The sequence below is a fragment of the Equus asinus genome, chromosome 3, assembly GCF_041296235.1.
Source record: "Equus asinus isolate D_3611 breed Donkey chromosome 3, EquAss-T2T_v2, whole genome shotgun sequence".
Taxonomy (NCBI): Eukaryota; Metazoa; Chordata; class Mammalia; order Perissodactyla; family Equidae; genus Equus; species Equus asinus.
This window is the reverse complement of record NC_091792.1, coordinates 153468607-153485593: the sequence shown is the minus strand read 5'-3', so window position 1 is coordinate 153485593 and position 16987 is coordinate 153468607.

Here is a 16987-nt window from a genome sequence, read left to right as displayed (position 1 = left end):
AGCATCCAGTGTCATCCAATCATTGCCAACCACAGTATGTTCAATATCTATCCAACAGTTTCTGATCCCTAAATCGTATAGCTTACCTTATATTTTCACTTCATATTTGTAATATTATTCAATGCTGATTGCAGATTAAACTTTAATACTAAGAAAATTTGTTCCTTTGTAACTGTTGCTAAAAGATAATTTGAATCAAAAGTATGCAGGAGCTGGCCCTGTGGCCGAGTGGTTGAGTTTGCCTGCGCAGCTTTGATGGCCCAGGGTTTCACTGATTCGGATCCTGGGAGCGGATCTAGCAGTGCTCATCAAGCCATGCTGAGGCAGCGTCCCACACAGCGGAACTAGAGGGACCTGCAACTAGAGTATAAATTATGTACTGGGGGGTTTGGGCCAGAAGAAGAAGAAGAAGAAGAAAAAACAGATTGGCAACAGATGTCAGTTCAGGGCCGATCTTTAGAAGAAAAAAAAGTGTGCGTTGCTTTCTCTGAAATGCTTTTTGTGTTCCATAAATGAAGTGTAATTTTGAAAGGTTACTAAGATCATTGGAAAATGCCAGTCATATTCATATTTTAGATTAGGAAACTGAGGCCCAGAAAATTTAGCTCATTCTTTCATCCAATATAACCTCCTTCTCCGTAATTTCACATTTTCTTTCTAACACATTGTATTGTAAATGCTGGTTTCAAAGCTCAATCTTTCTCATCTTTTTATTAGTTAAATCAGACCAGGAAGTGGGCAAAGGGTTTTCATTGTCTTATAGAGCCTACAATCATCTGAGTCCTTAAGGACCGTGCAGTGCAGTTGTGTCTGAAATAGGATTAAAACTAAGGTACCATTCCCACGGAAACATTCCCACCAGCTTTTTCATTGGAGTTTTAGCTCTTTTGAAGCTACTTTTCAATACTTTTCTCGTGGACCAGTCATAATATATCATGGGTAAATGGTATATTTATATGTAAAACTAGTAACTATATACACACACATATATATAACTATTAAACTATACCATATATAAACACATGGGTTGTATCACTCTCTTTTTAAAATAAATATAGTTTACTAAGAAAAAATCTCACTTTCACATGCTTCTGACTCACAAGGAAGTTGAACCCCTTCCAGGGCCATTGCATTTCTTGTTTTGTGCTCGTGTCCTTTTCCCATTTGTCTACCTGAGAGTGAGGGGGAGATGTTTACCTGTTTCGTTAGTTTTGATAACTCTTTACATTTTATCTTTATATTTGAAGGATATTTTTCAGTCATGTAGCTTTCAGATTTGTTTCCCCTGTTAGACACGTCGCATTGCAAAAGGAAATATGATCCGATAATGTACCATGGCAACCAAGAACACATAGATTCCACCAATAAGAGGAAATAACACAATTAAACAACAATTAAATAACAGCAATTTAAAAAAAAGCCTCCAAAAATCTGTCCACAGTTAAATGATAATCTAATTTTGTGATAACATGTTGGAAAGTCACTATATTGTATTTGAAAACATATTTTGACATTTGTTATGTCATCTCTAAAAAATTGGTTCCCTCCCCTGAGCCTCCATTTCTTTAATATAGAGGATTTGGACTTAGTTATTTTTAATGCCCATCCCATACCCATCCCGGCTTTGACTTTCTCTTCATCTATGTTGTTCAGCTCCACATAGAATGATCTCACTCACTCAGTCAATCAGCGAGAACTTCAGTCTGTAAAATGCATTCAACAAACATTCATTGAAACAAAGCAATAACAGGACAGGAAAAGTTCCTGCCCTTGGTATTTGTGGAGGGAAGAAAGACTGTAAAGAAGCAGTCTGTGACTGCCAAGAGCAGGCCAGGGGCTGGAGAGTGACAGGGATGCTACCCGAAGCAGGCGGACAGCGACAGTCTGTCTGATGAGTGGATCACTGCTGGGAGCCGTCAGCCTACAAGCTAAGCCTCTGCCTTGTGACACAGTCCGGGAGAGAGATGAGGGGACGCATGGCGACCCTCAAGGGAATCTACCAGGCTGCCCCTGCACCAAGTCTCCCTGGTACTTTTGACTTTCCTGCTTCTGCTTACTCTGTTCTGCACCTGGGGTTATTTCAGGGGAAGTCAGCCCGGCCCTGGGAATAAGAATGATACAATACGATATTCTAGGGAAAGTTCTGGGGAAAAACATCTTCTAGGGAAAGAACATTCTGACTCGTCCTTTGGTCAGGTGAAGCGATGGGAGTGGAGAGAGAACAAAGAAATCTGTGGCCCCCACAGATCTCTCTGGGAGGACGGTGGTTGCCACGGCCCATTGAGTCAGGAGGCCGCTGGGGGTGGCCTCCTTGAAGTAAAGAATTACAGAAGCTTAACTCCTCCCCGGGGCCTACACACAATCAATTGCTCTTAGGACTATTATCTACCTTTGCAATCAATTACTCTTAGGACTATTGTCTACCTTGCAAAAACCCGCTTACGCGAGCCAAAAATATGTACTGGGACTGTTTCATGAAATCATCCTTGCATACCCTGAGCCCTATATAAACCATACATACACAAAATCAAGTTAGACTTGGACACCAAACTCCTTGTCTCACTGCCTCCTCCTTCGCCGACGCCATCCATCCCTCAGGAGACCCTGTTCGGCTGGGGCTGGACCCAGTAGGTCTTGTAGGCTGAAGACTTTATCCAATGTGAGGTTTGCTCTCTTTGATTAAACAAAGAGTTGCATTGACTTATTTTTCACCTCTGGCTCTCTTGAAAGTTTAATAGAGGAGTCTGTAGCGGGGCAGGAGAGACTATATTCACTTTAGACGTGTTTTGCTAAAATCACCTGTGGACTATTCAGTGAAATTTCCTATATCAAACATATCTCTTAGGTCCATTTCATTCCTTCTTACTCTATAAAGCATTTCCTTGATTACACTTAACGTATAAGCATATTAATTGCAGACTAATTATCCCCCACTTGATGTTTTCAGTCTCCTTTGCTTATAGGTCTCCCTGGTTTGGTGGGAGTCGCTGGGCCGTGTATAAAAGAAATTTCACATGCTTGTGTCCACAACCGTGCTGAATTTTCCTTTAAATCTCCTTCTGCCCCCTGGCACAGTGTGCTGGCTCACCGCAATCATTATCTTCTTCCTGCTCACAGAGCCAGGCCAAATCGTCCCACCTTTCTTGCGTTTAGGTGTGGCCACAAGACAGACTTCACCCTAATGGAATGTGGAAGAAGCATGTGGGCTGCATCCAGGCCTGGTCCCTGGAAACCTCCCACCCGTGCTCCTTCCTGTTCTTCTTCGATTCAGGGAATCCTCGTACTGGAGGTGGCAGAACTGCTATCATCTTGGGTCCCTGATCCACTGTGTGAAGCAGACACCTACACCAATTCCTCCAGCCCCAAGACTGTCTGTAACCTAGAACTGCCCTTGATAAATTTTATTCTGCAGAGGCATTCTATGTTGAGTGTATATGTTACAAACCTTAGTGGGCTACTTTACTATCTCCTGCAGTGGCTATCACAGAGCATGCCCTGAATGAAATAGACACTGAATGAAAATTTCATTCGATGACTCAAAATTAGGAAGAGTATATGGAGAACAGAAGTAGAATTCCATGTGTATTTTCCAGCTCCATGGTCCTCATTCCCTTTGCAACATAAAGTTTCTGCTGACAAGGTCCTACCAAACATTGAGATAAAATTAAGTACTAGTGCAGAGGATAATACGAAAAACGTCTTCTTCCTGGTAGGGCAAGTTGGATTATTTGCCAATTTCCCCATCATTTTTAATATCAACTTTTATTAACTTATTCTCTTTGGTAATGCCCGTCAGTATATTTACTCAGCAGGTTTCCTCACCCATTTCCCATATTTACTCTCTTAGGTACAGTGTTAGATTTCATCCAGGTCTGTTCCTGTTTCCTGATTCTGTCCTCACCTACTTTATTCTTTAACATCTTGGTATCTTATCCGGGCAGTCTGTCAACACCATCTCCCTCCACCTCCAGAGATCAGCTAAACAGTCCAGTTCTTGTCGGAAATCATACGTGATGATGTGAAATGGAGTCTAGACTTCCAAGAAGCACAGTATAAATAACTAGGAAAACTTTCTCCACCCCATAAATTTCACATGTGAAAATAGAGACATGCACCAAAATTATATCACCATGAGTGTCAGGAGCTGAAAGAGGTGGTTGAGGTCATAAAATCCAATTCCTCTTTTCCATTTCTTTATTCTTCTTATACAGCAAGGGAGGCCCAGAAGACTTTGATGACTTATCTAAGATCTCATAATAATGGCTGAGGAGGAAATCAGGTCAATGCCTTTTACAGAATGAATCAGACCTGGTAGATTTCCATTCTGGAAAGGAGTTTGCTAATGAGATTAATCCTGTGATTCTCTACTAGGGGCAGGGTATATAAATGCCTATCAGTTAGCTAGATACATTGAATATATTATCCCTAATCCTTATAGCATTTCCACGAAGGAAGTATTATTATCTTTATTTAAAAAATGAAGCTGAGGCTGGGTACTAATTGATGTCAAGAAACCTGCACAGACATTTAGCAAGTCGCTTACCTGGGATTTAAGTTCAGGTCTTTCTGAACTCTAAAGCTTCTGCTTTTATCTCTGACATGGTGTTAGGTCAGTTCCATAAAGACTCATGGTACACGGTCCTAGATACTAGGAAAGAATCGGGTCTTAGCCAGTCTTTATCATAGCCTCGAAATACCAAACTTTTCCCTCATTCTAAATTAATCCTCTAATTTATTCAATTTATTGATCCTGGGCTCCTGAAATTAATAAAACAATCTTTTACATCAAGACAATCGTGGTTTAAATCAGGAGAAAGACACAAAAAGTATTAACTCCAGTATCAAGTGATCACTTCATACTAACTTTGGATTCTGTATTCTATCCTTTTGAAATTAAGTGCCTTTTTTCTCTTGCTAGTTTATTGGAATTTTTTCAGGTTGAAATGAGATATGTGAATAATTACAGGATTATTTTCTGTAATCAGGGAAGGTATCCTTATGGTAGTTGTTGAGTTTGTTTTCATTTAACCATTTATTTATTTACTAACTTATTTATTTCTTCCTAATAAGCTGCAGTGTAATATATGCTGTGGTCTTCACTATCCCAGGTCCTGAGTGACAGCCTACCTGTCTTCACACTTAGATCAATTGCCTTCAGCAAATAATTGAGATACATTGGGCCTCAGTTCCTAAGCTGTTTAGAAATTTGGGGCTTCCATTTCCTCCTAGGTAAATTATGTACCACTTGTTAGATTGAGTGAATGAGGTAAAATAATGGATCTGAAAGAAACTTGAGAAGTCTAAACTTCTAAGAAAAGCTTTGCGTTTTAACAGATGCTTCATGCGCTTATTTTGAAAGAGCATAGATATATTTCAGGGCAAACTCTCACCACACCTCGTGACGTGGGGTAGAAAACTGTAATGACAGGATCATGTCTTTTCTTAAAAGAGGAACTTGGAAAATGTTAGCTAGTGCAGAATCTATCTAGAGTTTGTGTTGTTGTAAATTGGGATGGTAGAAATATAAGATAAGAAATAGACAGTATCCAGTCAGCATGTGTGTGTGTGTTTGGATGAATATCTAACCAGGAATGTTTAGAAAGGCTGAAGAGGAAAGTGAAAATTGATGACAGAAATGAAAAGACACTTGGAAGCCTAATGAACAAACCTACTTCCTGAGATTCATTTCAATGTCAAGCAGCATATCTTTATTAAGGAAGTTTATGCTGTAGTATCAAAGGGAAATGACACATCTTCCTTTTAAATCAGTTGGGGGATAAAAAGAAGTCAGAGTCTCTTCATTTTCCTGAAAGTGCAAATGATTGTCATCCAGTTATGCATCAGGAAAACCCACCTGGAGGGCTGCCTCATTCGTCTTGGCTCTCAACTCCTCCCAGGGATTCAGCTCTGAGAAGCTAAAGACCCAAAATCTGGTTCGGAGAGGCCATGGAGGGAAAGAAACACGAGATGCCCTGACCCTCTCCAGGCGAGGGTGAGCTTCAAGAAAACAACTTCTCTGCTCAGTGGATGAGAGCCCTGTACCATGCAAGCTTGCCTCCTTTAAGATCATAAATTTTGTAATCCATGCCAGAAAACAAGTGTCCTCCTCCTCCTCCCTTCTCCATAACCCCAGCCCCCTTTCCAGTTTCTGTTTATTGCTAACATTATTCATGGACAAAACATGCCCTTCTCTCTGGGGTTTAGATGCATGACCTCTAAAGGTCAAGACTGAGTCCACTTCTGTTTCTGTTCATCTTTTTGGATGAGAAACATTTTCATACATCACGGCCTTGCTTGGCCTGGAGAAATGACCCTTCTGACTCAGTTAGCCTGTATTTCTGGAAATATCAAAGAGTCTACATGATTCCATAAAATGCCATTCCTAGGATTCCAGCACTATAGCCTTACTCTTCATGCTGGGTGGGTCTGTTAACCTCTTCTGAGCTGTAGTTTTCTCATCTTTGAAGTTATGTGACGCAAATGTGTTCTCCTCAATTTTCTCTGTTCTTTTCCAACTCTGACTTCATAGTCCTATGGATGCTTCTAGCTCTGCCTTGTGTATCTCCTGAGCAGTCAGTCTGTCCCTTTGATGACCATCACCTCATGACTTTTACTTAACTCATTCTGAACAGGTTCTTTTCCACAGACTGGTTAGCTGATAGAACCCCTAATGTTAGGGTTAACTAAGAGATATAATTTTCTCATCCCTCTTTTTATAAATATGGAATGAGAACTAGACAGAGGTTGTTTCTCCTTCAAAGCACTTAACGTAATAAAGTGTAATAGAATTGTTCATATTTCTTAAATATTTGTCTTTCCCATGGGGCTGCCAGGAGCACAAGGCAGTGCCGTACTTGTTTTGTCACCAATGTCTCTGTGACTGACCTCTAGAATATTCCTGGTTCACAGCAAATAGTTATTAAATTAGTGAATAGCTTGTGTACTATAATGATTACCGTTAGACCTAAGTCTTCCAATAAATATCCTCAAATTTAGACCTTTGTTATTGCCTCCAAATGAAATTACACATTCAGTAACATAAACTTACAGATTTGGGGAAAAAAGTTTCTCATAGAAATTTAAAGTTATGTCCCATTTTCTGACCACTCCTGCTATAGTGACTTAATGAATTATTTTTATAAATCTGATCTTGAGATAATTATTATAGTGATATTTTTCTATTCAATGTTAACTGGAAATATTTTTGAGGATTTTTTTTTTGGTTTCACTTTTAATATCAAAAAATTAAACATCGAAACATTAAGGTGGCTGGGGCATCTCTCAACCTCAGAGAGATTATGTCAATGAATGACTGCATGAAGTGACTTGGTCTCTCACTCAGAGCCAAGCTTCATACCCAGCTCTCCTGGCTCCTAATCCAGATTCCGAATATTTGGAGGGCATGTGCTAAGACTCAGCATGCCACACTCTTCCCTGAGCCTGAGTGTGTGGCTCTTTCTGCATGACTCACTCCTCCGCCCTTCTTAACTCGGATAGCTTCCTAGTCATCCTGCAGGTCTCAGCTGAGGGGTAACCTTTTCCAGGAACCCCTCCCAGAGGCCTCTTTCCTTCCTTTTGGCTTATGTGTTCCCTGAGGTCAGGGACCTTGTCTGTTTGTTCACCCCTCTATCCTAATATCTGACACAGCAATTATGTGCAGTAATAGCCCTCAAGTTGTTGAATTCTTTAATTCTGTACAACCAACTAACCATGCATAGAGCTGGCCATGATAAATACTCGTTGAAAGTGGTCTATTCTGCAACTGTAGCTATACCAGGGGGTCTCTTGTGCTTTTTCTAGGCTGCTGCCAGTATATAATGTGAGAAGAGAACTAAGCAATCACAATAAATTAACCCTCCTATCAGATCGACTGTGTTATTCTAGACACAGTGACAAAAGTAGGGAAAAGTTTTCCTGACTTAAATGGACTTAACTGGACTTGAGCTCCATGACTCTAGAGCTAGATTATCATTCTGAGCACCTAGAACTTTTCTTTGCCTTTGCTCACTTTTCTCGCTATGCCTTGTGTAGATAGCTAAGATCACTCAAACCAAAGTGTTTAGCAATGTGACGTTGCCATTGTTGGCTTTTCATCATTTAATGGCCTTTCGTTTAGTCTTCTCTTGGTTCCTTACCCAACTCTGCAAAACACATTCATATCTCAATCAAAAATTAATTCAGCAAATATTTGTTGAGTACCTACTGCATGCTAAGCACTATTCTAACAGTGCTGCTACAGCAGAGAACAACACAGAAGAACCCTTGCCTGCATGGAGCTTACATTTTACTGCTTATTTCAACTTGAAATATTTAGTAGAGATGTTTATAATTTATTATTTCAGTTGATGTAGCAGATATCATTGGTGTCCTTACTGCCCCTGTTTTCATTTTAAAAGACAAGTTTCCCCATTTTCATCAGGTAGTGGGTAGTCTTCTGTTTCAGGAGGAAGTAGGTCTCTCCTCAGCCCCAGGGAGTGAATCAGGCTTGAACTCAGCCTGCTCTTGTCCATCCTATCTTCTTGGTAAGAGATTGGTTTGGAAATGGGCATGTTACACAATTCTGGCCAATGGCACAGTAAGGAGAGTTCTGCCAGGAGCATCTGGGAAGGCTTGTCTCATTCCTAAATTGGGACACAAGACATGGACGCTTATTTTTCCTCATCATTCCATGTGACATCTGGAACATGAACAGCCATCCTGGGACAGTGAGCACAAACCACGCTGAACATATCAGAACAGAAGGAAAGAAAGAATTTATGCTCCTGGTGATGACATTTGACTTCTAACATTACTTAATCTGGGGCTCATCAACTTTTTGTTTTATGAGAGCATATAATTTCTCATTGTTCAGTTGACTTTCTGTTGCTTACCCCAAAACCGACCACACTGATGTAGTTGGTAATAAAACTCTGTTTGTATTGTGCCCAGCATAGTACAACACAAGATTCAAGAACCTTTGTCCATGAAGGGTCACATAATAAACACTTTTGGGTTTATGGATCTTGTGGTCTCTCTCACATCTACTCAACTCTGCTATCGAAGCTGGAAAGCAACCACAGATCACATGCAAACGATGGGCATGACTGTGTTCCAGTAAACTCTACAAAAACAAGGCCTGGGCTGGATGTGGCCTGCAGACAGTAGTTTCCCTACCCCTGGTATAATGGAAAGTCCATGGATTTTGGAGTTAGACAAAATTTACCTGAAACCCAGTCCTGTTATTCTTGCTATGTTTTACGGTATATATTTAAGCATGTGAATTGCGTATATTTAGTTGTTTATGTTATCCATCTTGCCCATTAGCATGTAAGATACATAAGGGAATGGTCTTGCTTCTCTTATCTACTGCTATACGCCAATGCTTAGAAGAGTGTTGAATGACTTAATAAATTATGTGTGATCAAGATTTTTATGTTACTAATCCTGCAAAGGGAGAGGGACTGCATCTTCGTCACCATAGCACCTTAATAGGGACTTTCACACAAAAAACTCCATGCAAGTAACTGATTGCATAATTAATATAGTCTTCTTTAGTCTATTGCCACAAATATCAAAATTTCAGCTACCTGCCGTCCAGGTAAATGCTACGGGTAATGACATTAACTGTACTAGTACTTTAGTCACATATATAGGCATACCTTGGGGAAATTGCCCATTCAGTTCCAGACCACTGCAATAAAGCAAATATTTCAATAAAGTGAGTTCCAAGAGTTTTTTGGTTTTACATTGCATATAAAAGTTATGTGTATACTATAATATAGTCTGTTAAGTGTGTATAGCATTATGTCTAAAAAACACAATGTACAGTCCTTAATTAAAAAGTAATTTATTGCTAAAAATTGCTAACCATCATCTGAGCCTTCAGTGAATCATAATCTTTTTGCTGGTGGAGTGTCTTGCTTCAGTGTTGATGGCTGCTGACCAGTCAGGGTGGTGGTTGCCAAAGGCTGGGGTAGCTGTGGCAATTTTTTAAAGTAAGGCGGAGATGAAGTTTCCTTTCACAAATGATTTCTCTGTAGCATATGATGCTGTTTTATAGCATTTTACCCACAATAGAACTTCTTTCAAAATAGTCAGTCTTCTCAAACCCTGCATTGCTTTATCAACTAAATCCTTTGTTGTCATTTCAACAGTCTTTATGGCATCTTCACCTGGAGTAGTTTCCTTCTCAAGAAACCACTTTCTTTGCTCATCTACAAGGAGAAAGTCCTCATCAGTTAAAGTTTTATCATGAGGCTGCAGCAATTCAGTCATATCTTCTGGCTCCCCTTCTAATTCTAGTTCTCTTGCTATTTCTACCACATCTGCAATTATTTCTTCCACCGAAGTCTTGAACCCTTCAAAGTCACTCATGAAGGTTGGAGTCAACTTCTTCCAAACTCCTGTTAATGTTGATATTTTGACCTCTTCCCGTGAATCATTAATATTTTTAATGGCATCTAGAATGGTGAATCCTGTCCAGAAGGTTTTCGGCTGACTTTGCCCAGATCTGTTAGAGAAATCACTATTTATGGCAGCAATAGCTTTACAAAATGTATTTATTTCTTTCTTTGTAGGGAGAGATTCCCCCTCAGCTAACATCTGTTGTCAATCATCCTATTTTTCTTTCCTCCCCAAAGCCCCAGTACATGGTTGTATATGCTAGTTGTAAGTCATTCTAATTCTTCTATGTGAGCTGCCACCACAGCATGGCTACTGACAGATAGGTGGTGTGGTTCTGAGACTGGGAAGGGAACTCAGGCCACTGAAGTGGTGAGCACCGAACTTTGGCCACTGGGCCATCAGGGCTGGCTCTGTATTTCTGCATTGTCAGTGAGTGGTAATATTTTGAAAGAAATCTTTTTTTTTCTGAGTAGTCGGTCTCAACAATGGGCTTAAATGTTCAGAAAATCATGTTGTAAACAGATATGATGATTGTTTGTTGTTGCATTTATAAAACACAGGCAGAGTAGATTTACCGTAATCCCTAAGGGCCCTAGAATTTTCAGAATGATAAGTGAACACTGGCAGTCACCAGTTGCATGACTCCCTAACAAGAAAGTCAGCCTGTCCTTTGAAGCTTTGCAGCCAGGCATTGACTTCTCCTCTCTAGCTGTGGAAGTCCTTGATGGCATCTTTTTCCAATAGAAAGCTGTTTTGTCTATATTGAACATCTGTTGTTTAGTGTGGCCACCTTCATTAATGATCTTAGCTAGATCTTCTGGAGAACTTGCTGCAGCTTCTGCATCAGCACTTGCTGCCTCACCCGGCACTTTGATGTTATGAAGAGGGCTTCTTTCCTTAAACCTCATGAACTGATCTCTGCTATCTTCAAACATTTCTTCTGAAGCTTCTTCACGTCTCTCAGCCTTCATAGAATTAAGGAGAATTAGAGCCTTGCTCTGGATTAGCTTTGTCTTAGGGGAATGTTGCGGCTGGTTTGATCTTCTATCCTCACCACTAAAACTTTCTCCATGTCAGCAATAAGGCTGTTTAGCTTTCCTATCATTCATGTGTTCACTGGAGTAGCACTTTTAATTTCCTTCAAGAACTTTTCCTTTGCATTCACAACCTTGCTAACTTTTTGGCACAAGAGCCTAGCTTTCAGCCAATCTTGGCTCCTATGTGCCTTCCTCACTAAGCATAATTATGTCTAGCTTCTGATTTAACGTGAGAGATATGTGACTTTTCCTTTCACTTGAACATTTAGAGGTCATTGTAGGGTTATTAGTTGGCCTATTTTCAATATTGTTGTGTCTCAGGGAATAGGGAGGGCCAAGGAGAGGAAGGAGACAGCTGGAGCACTCAGAACACAAAAACACTTGTCAATTAAGTTTGACACACAGTTCATGGTGCCCCGAAACAATTACAATAGTAACATCAAAGACCGTTGGTCACAGATCGCATAACAAATATAATAATAATGAAAAAGCTTTAAATATTATGAGCATTACCAAACTGTGACACAGAGACACCAAGTAGGAAAACGCTGTTGGAAAAATGACCCCTATAGACTTGCTTGACACAGGGTTGCCACAAACCTTCAATTTGTAAAAAACGCGCTATCTGCAAATCACAATAAAGGGAAGTACAATAAAACATGGTCTGCTTGTATATTATATGTATATATATACATTTCTATGATATAATGTGTATATATGACATAATGTACATATACATCCATGCCTTGGAGGGCAGGGACAATTTTGTGGTTTCCATATTACACGTAGTATCTCCAAACTGTCTGAAATTCAGTGAGTGCCAGCTGAAGTGCCGTTTATTGACTCATTTAGCAATGGGTCGAGACACTTAATCAACTTAAAAAACAAAAGATGAATTCAAAGGAAATAGACCTTAATTGAGCACCTGCTGTAGGCCCAGACTTCTACTTATGGACATTTTAAACCCCTCATAGCCTGCCCCTAATGGATGTTTGTTAGTAGCATTTTCCCTACAGAGAGACAGAATCTCAGAGAGGTTAAGTCATTGACACACAGGTCATAGGAGTGGAACTGCATCCAGACACTGACCTTTCTCTCCAAAGCATGAACTCTTTGAAGAAGAATATACTTTTGTAATTACTAAGCTAACTTCCCAAGACTTGGGTTTCAAGGAAGGGCACTCATAAAAATTAGTTTATTATGCTCCTCTCCTTGTTTCCCTCTTCACTCAGGGGATTTTTAGAACTCCTCACTTAGTCCCAGCCAGCTATTTCACTGTGCTTCTGATCAGCCCTTTGATAGAACCCAAATGGAAGGCAGGATTGGTATACTTCCATTATTTCTTTCAATGAGTGCACAAGCCTACCAGGAAACTTACCAGCTAAAATATACTATACTTGGCAAAGAAAAAGAACTCATAGAAATCTCCTTTGTAGAGCAGAGCAAGGTCAATGATTCTTCTGATTACTCATTCTTGGGTTACAGAACAAGTTCCTAATTCTAGCTATTTATTGTGAGTGCTGTAGACAGAGTTAGAGAATTCAAGAGGTTCTGCTTACACCTAGACAATGGGAGGAAACTGACGTGTACAGTGTCCACTCAGATCCAGGCAATAGAGTAAGATTCTACTCACATGAAGTCATCCACACTTTCACACCCTATACCTTCATCAGGACGTGGGCTGTCCTGGATCCTATCGGAGGCCAAGCCTATGACTTGTACATCGGGCTTCACTTGCCTTTGCTATTCAAGGACTTTTTTTCCCTCTGAAATTCTCTCCTGTCTTCCTTCATCATGATTTATCCTTGTTTACTGAATTATTAATATGCTCTATATCGTTCATCTTAAAAAGCAAAATACTCCCCAAACAACCTTTGCCTTTCATAACTTCCTCCAGACACTGCCCCATTTTTCTACTTTGTCTCATAGCAAAGGTCTTTAACAAATTTATTTGCTGAATTCATTTTCTCACTTCCTGTTCTCTCTGTAGCTCACCACCACCATTATCTAAAGCCACTCTTGTAAAGGTCATTAACCATCTCTATCTTGCCGGATCCAAAGGTCAGTTCTCCAGCTCCCTTTGTAGTCAGCCTCTCAGCAGCATGTGGCACACTTAGCCAGTCTTTGTCTAAAATATTCATCACTTGGCCTTCAGGATCCCACACTCATGCTTCTCCTTCTCCTTCAGTGGCCACTTCTCTGTCTCCTTTACTTGGTTCTCTTCCTCTCTCTTCCCTTGAGACCTAGAGTTTTCAGGGCTCTATAGCCAGCCCTCCTTTCTATCTAGACTTTCTCCCTTGGAGATTTTATCCAACCCTGTAGTGTTACAGACCTACTTTATGCCAATGACCTGACCTCTGACCTTTTCCTTGGACTTCAAGTTCAACATCTCCCCTTGACCTCTCATAAGCTTGTCAACTTTACCATGTCCAAAATAAAACTCTTGACTCTTTGGTTTCAAGATTTCTCCTCCTCTAATCTTCCTCACCTTGGTAACCAATCTTATTGACTCCATTTCTCTTCTCCTTTCCTCACATGATGCTATCAATCTATTTGTAAGTTTTGTTAGCTCAAACTTCAAAATATAGTAGAAGTCTGACTGCCTTTCACCACCTCTTTTGCCACCTCTCAAGTCTATCCAATACATCAAGATTACTCCAGTCTTAGGGTCTTTGCATTTTCTATTGGTTCTGTGAATTCTCATCATGCCAACGTCACTAGAGCTCACGCTTGCCTCAGTCAGAGATTGCACATCCTCAGGGACCTCCTTTGATAGCCATTTCTAAAAGAGATTCCCCCAGTGTGACCTCCTCTCACTCTTAGTCATTTTACTCTGTTTTATTTTTCTTCATAGCACTAACCTCCATCTGGAATTGTGTGGTATATTTATTTATTTACTTTTTATTGTCTCTCTCTCTCTCCTAGTGAAGGTAAGATTTATTAGAACTTGGATTTTGTTTTATTGGCTTATTCTTTCCATTTACACAGACCTTATATAATTGTGTGTGCAGCTATTTTGCCAATGCCTAGAAATGGACCTGACATACATTGATACTCAATAAATATGTTGAACCAATGAATTTCTTTGCACTGAGTCCTTATATTTGTATATTGCTTATGACCTTTCTAAACTGTTCTCTCATATGATTGTCATATGATGGTAAGAGTTAGCCTTTATTATGTGCTTACACTATGTCAGGCACGTGCTAAGGACTTTCATCAGCATTATTTGATATGTGGGACAGACTGTTTCACTCTGGAGGGAAGGGACAATCACCCTGGTTGAAAGAAATGGGAGTGGCATGACATGTCACTTCTTCCACCTGGTATTATTGATACAGGAAAGCCCTTTGGAGACTTCCCTGGTCAATCTTGCATCACGGGTTCTATCTGTGTACCTCAAGTTCCTGAGTGACTGATACTCCCACTCTATTGATGCTGGGCTGTCCTTCTGTTCAGCAGCCCGGGTTGCCCATTACCTGGCCTGAGCTTGGTGGTCAGCTTGGATGCTGTTTCTCTATACTGGGAGACTGGGGGTCCTTCCCAGGGACTCTTGCAGTGAGCAGAGGCAGCTTGCAGAGCTGGGGCCCACATTCAGGGGCGTCTGTCCTCCATTTATACATAATTCAGCAGACAGCTGCATGGGAGGGGCTTCAGGCTCTTTGCTTAACCTATCCCCTAAGTGGACAGATGTTTTTACATGTATTATCATATTACTCCTATTTAAACCTCATATCATCACTATGAATTAGGTATAAGGATTTTTGACTCACAGATGAATAAAATTGTGACATGCTCAAGGCCATGAAGTGACAGTGGTGAAAGTCAATCCTCATTTATGTCCCTGGCCTCACTCCTCCCTTCCCTGGCATGCATGCACACACACACACATGTGCACACTACATGCAAACTTTGTTCCAACCACAATGACAACTTTTAAGGTCCTTAAATTCTCCATGCTCTGCCTCAGATCTGGATCTTCAGTGTTCCCTCACTTCATCTCCTGGGAAACTAGCCCTCCTCTTAAAGCTTACTTTCTCTGGCATTTTCTCTGACCCAGAATCACTTTAGTCTCAAAGAACTTTGCATTTCCACTACTATAACCCTTATCAGTCAGATCTCTTTTTGTTGTAAAATACAGAAACCCAATTCCAACTAGTTTAGGAGGAATGTCCTGGAGTTTTTCTGGCTTCAGGCATTGCTGGATCCAGGGGCTCAAATGATAGTGTGAGGTTTCTTCCTTTCTCTGTAGCAATGGTTCCCTCTGTGTATTGGTTCCATTATCAGACAGGCTTTCTCCATGTGGAAGGAAAGAGGGCAACTGGCAGTCATAGGTCTTTCTTGTCTCTGAAACTTATAATCCCCGAGGAATCAATTGATTCAAGAGAAAAGCAATATATGCATGCATAAACCAAACATATTCTGATTCCTACTGTTCATGTATAAACCCTGGGGACAGTGGAGGGATCAGACCCATTCAAACTTCATGCAATGGTGAAGGTTGCAGGAAAGAAATGCTGAGCAAAACAATATGCCCACAATAAACATTTATCCCACATTTTTGTTATTTTGTTTTCTATGTCTGTCTTCCTAGTGTTTCCTATGCTAGTTCTATGAGGGAAAGGACTGGTGGTGTTGCTCACTCCTATATTGCAAGTGCCTAGCACACTGCCTAACGCACATTGGAAGCAATAAATTTTTCAAAGAAATACATTTAACCATTTATGACAATGTGCCATATTGATTTTTCTTAATTAGAAAACCCCTGTGTTGTGCTGACATAACAGAAACTGGGTCCCTGACTCTTGTGATCCAGTTGCCAAACCGGCCCTACACCTTCTGCCAGCTTGGGAAGTTAAATATTAAGCCCACTTGTTGAGACTTGCTTCTGTTACCTAATCCTGATTCTAATTAGCTCCACCTACCTGCCCAACCAGGCCTCCTCAGACTGTAGAAAGCTACAGGCATTACATTCTTTGACCCAGTGCGTCTGCCTTAGTCTCTGGGTAGTAGGACAGAAGACAGAAAACAAGCAACAAAAATAATAAAACAAACAAACAAACAAAAATGAACATTCTTATGTCCTTTATAGCTTACAAGGTGGTTTTTGACATCCAATCTCATTTAATATTTACTATGAATATTGTGATTTTATCACTAGTTCAGAGATGAGAAAACTGAGACTAGGTTTTCTTATTACTAACTCAGTCCATGCCTTGGTAGGTAATTCTGCCTCTATTCATAATCATCCCAGGATATTCTTAAAGAAGAAACATTTGGACAAGACTTTAGTGATTATAGAAAAATGTCCTGTGCTCTTTTATAACAACCACCTGGTGATGCAAAATTATTTATTTATTTAAGATAATAAAATTGAGAGATACAGAGATGATAAGAGAGTGCCCTAGGGATCGGCCAGTGTTGGCTTTGAATTATATTTTTCCAAGTTGCTCTCCTTGAGTTTCTGTGGTCCAAGGCTTATCTCCTCTGGGTCCAGATCCATCACCCTTCAATAGACAGCCTCCCAGGTACTGGTTGCTACATTCAGCATATTTCATACTCTTCTT